This window comes from Wasmannia auropunctata, unplaced genomic scaffold (assembly GCF_000956235.1).
Source record: "Wasmannia auropunctata unplaced genomic scaffold, wasmannia.A_1.0 LD336099.1, whole genome shotgun sequence".
NCBI classification, from domain to species: Eukaryota; Metazoa; Arthropoda; class Insecta; order Hymenoptera; family Formicidae; genus Wasmannia; species Wasmannia auropunctata.
Genome location: NW_012026791.1, coordinates 26291 through 30022, shown reverse-complemented (window position 1 = coordinate 30022; position 3732 = coordinate 26291). Strand labels below are relative to the sequence as shown.

The 3732-nt window shown below is 26.5% G+C and overlaps 1 protein-coding gene across 2 annotated transcripts in view; it reads left to right on the top strand.

Moving 5' to 3' along the window:
* LOC105461613 (WD repeat-containing protein 26) overlaps positions 1-3732 on the top strand; it is a 25840-nt gene that overhangs the window by 17269 nt on the left and 4839 nt on the right. The window lies entirely within an intron of this gene.

The window sequence follows — 3732 nt, the reverse complement described above, 5'->3', positions numbered from 1 at the left end:
AGAGATGTGTATAAGAGACAGATAAAGTGCGTTGTAATTTTTGTGTCTTGTCATGGATAAAAATTCAGCAGTCTCAAGCAACAATTAATTCTGCATAAAATTGAAAAAATCTGAAACGTTGGAGATGTTGAGAATAGCTTATGGGAATGCTGCTTTGTCTTCAGAATTTGATCATAATGTTCCTCAAAATACAGCACAGTCTGTGTTGAATTTTCGCCCGTGACAAGACACAAAAATTACAACGAACTTTGCTGACTATGCTGAGTATCGACTGCTAGAAAGGCTGGAGGTAACTGAGAAGGATCAAATTGTATACCTGACATCCTGTACCAAAGGTCCTGTCCAATGAATCCACTACTCACAATTCTGATTAAACTCCCAAAAAATAGTTTCATTACTTTTGGGATAGATCATGTGTATATATGTATATATGTATATATGGGTCATTCCATACGAAATGGCTTTACTGATAAACAGTTTGATCCTTTTTAAACGTACGAATACTCAAATTTTAGCTTATTTTAGAAATCATATGGAAATAGTAGAATCGAATATCATATGAAAAACTTAAAAATGACGATCCTGGCAGCATTCTTAATGAGCTGTCGTTAAAGAATTTTTGGAACAAATTTTAATTACCGAAGCAGTTTTTTCCTTCCTTTAATAAATAAAATTACATAGTATTGATAGTTGATACTATTGTCAATTTTTTTATTTATAAGATTATACATTAAATTAATAATTGTTTCATATTAGTGTCAAAAACAAAATTAACAATAAAAAAATATTCTGAATGTACTAATATAATTATTTTCGAAATTAACGTTTAAATCTTATAAATTAATATTACATTATTAAAATTAATTTTATTTATTAAAAAGAAGGAAAAATAAAAGTAAAAATAATTAGTAAAAAAATAAAAATTGAAAAACCAAAAATATATAAAAAACATAAAAAAAAACTTTTAAGTAATGCGGACAGTAAATGAAAATCTGTTGATAGTCTTTAACACTGTTAAACGCAGAGAGTTATCAAAATTTGTTTTTTAATTATGCAATTTCCATATTTGATTTAATTTGGGTCAACAATCTTGAACTTTGAGTAAAGATTGATAATTTGCAATCAGAGACTCAATAAACCAGTGCCTACTTATTGACGTCGGAAAATCTCCCAATTTACAGATATAGGGTGCACTGGTCATGTACCGCCAGTCATATTGATCGCCGAATCTCGCTTTGATAACTTCATGATTAGCAATCTAAAAATTTTCTGTTTGCTGAGTCTTGTGCAAAAAGGTAATTTGGAAATTGGCTAATTTAGACGCCATATTAGATTTATTATTGAATTTCACATTATGACTGTTTTATGGATTCGTATTCAGCGATCCCAAAAACTTTAATTTATAGAAATGGAAAGAATTTTTAGATCCCTGTGCTTTAGTAATTAAAATTTGTTCTAAAAATTCTTTGATGACAGCCCGTTAAGGACGTCACAATGATCGCCATTTTTGAATTTTCCAAAATCGCCAGATGATTTTATATAAAATAAGCTAAAATTTAAAGTAATTATACGTTTAAAAAGGATTAAACAATTTATAGGCAGAGTCATTTGCGTTTTCGTATGGAATGAACCTTCATATACATGTAGGGGAGTATAGCGTAATTTGATCAACTTTTTTTTTAACGACTCTAAAACTCGTATTTTTTCGAATTTCGTGAAACCAAATGTACCGTTGGAAAGATAAAGACTTAGCGCAACTTTTTCTCGAATATATCTATCTTCTATCTTATCGCAAAAAAAATATGATCATTTTCCCGAAACACAAGAAATCGAGATTTTTTTATCGTATAATTTGGTCAACCGTATAAATCCTAAGAATTTAAAAAAACATAAAATTAAACCAAAATAGCATATTTTCAAATTTTAATTATTTTTTATTAATTTTAGTGAAAAAAAGCATAAAAAAGCACACAACATTGAAATTAATCTTTCATATACTCAGACTGTAATAAAGATCTCCACACTTTTTCAAGTATTCAACAAGTACTATCTCTTGATCTTTTGCGAAAATCTATATGAACAATGAAAACAATAAAAATGAGAATCAAAAAAGAAATTTATTGAAATCAATTGATCGAGAACATACCGTTGATGCACCGCTCGTACAAAGTGATTGAATTTTTATTAAAAGATCGCTGATTGTTGAAAAATCGTCGATCTGCTTATCAAATTACAAAACATACCGATTCAAACTTGTTGTATGAATATCGTATGACAAAGCAACGCTTTGTATCGATTTCTTCCCCAATTTTATTTCTTTAATGGCATTAATCAATGCAGTGAGATCTTTTACTGGATGATCAGTTTTTCGCTTAAGAAATCCCATTCTAATATTTAAAAAAATGTAGAAAAATTATTTAAAAATCCCCCCAAAATATCAAAAATAGAGCCTATGTATTTATACGTATGACGTGACGTTCAGTGCTTCATCTGTGAACATGTGTGAAAAAATCCATTGACTAAATTACGCTAACCAAGCTTGTTGAAAAAATGGCGTAAAGATTTTTTCATGCACTTCACATCGAAACGCGATTAATCACATGAAAGAATAAAAAACCATATCATAACATACATTACCTGCACCAAATCACGAAAAAATCACTTCACAAAATAAAATGTATGATGTCAATTTTAATTATTTTTCACAATTTTTTCGCTTTGTTTTGCCGAGCAAAAATTAACACGTCTATTCAGCTCTATATCGCATTAAAAGTGAGCTAATACAATGACAATTTAATGACATAAACGACAACTGTCTAGTGCGACTGCAACGTTCAAAAAATGTTGTTAACCAAATTACGCTACTTTATCCTACATATATGTACATGTATATTTTATATCTAAATATATACATATATGCACCGTTTTTTTACATTTCTTGATAAATTACAAAAAATTATTATTTTAAGCAACACTTATAAAATAATATAATTAATAATAAAATAGAAAATATCAAACAAATATTGAACGGTAGCTATAATTATTAACATTATTCATCTTATTAAACTGTGAGAAATCTTATAGTTATGTTATTTTTTTAATTTTACTTAATCTTTAAGTAGGTTTGTTTTTTAATTTTTATTTAATTCTTAAATAATCGTGCATTATTACTTAGAATATAATTAAATATAATTGATTGTATCCCTGTCAAAATTATCAGAAATATTTATTAGTAAAAAGAAAACTCAAAAAAATTTTACAAAGTTAATAGCTGATATGATTTAAAAATAATGAACACATTAAAGCAGATTCATGAAATAAAAAAATATAATGCTTTTAAACAATAATTTTAAACAATTTAATCATTATGATTTAACGTGAATAAAAAATTATAAATTAATTATTAATGAGTTACATTATAAAATGTTTGATCAAGATTATTACTTTATAAATTTTTTTATGAGGATAAATAAAGAAAAAATAATTATTAGGATCAGGAAAACTATAGAAAACAATAAAATTTCTTTAGACTTTGGAAAAGGTAAAATAGGCCAAATATACAATAAAAATGTATTTATGTTTGCAATAAGAATTTGAAATAGGAATTTAAAAGATTATACACGGAGAGAATTTTATTTTAAAATTTACCCTGAAAATTACGTTAATCGTAGGACAACATAGTATTTCCAGCAATTTTATGTGATTTTCATTATTTTTTTAAATATGTACTAC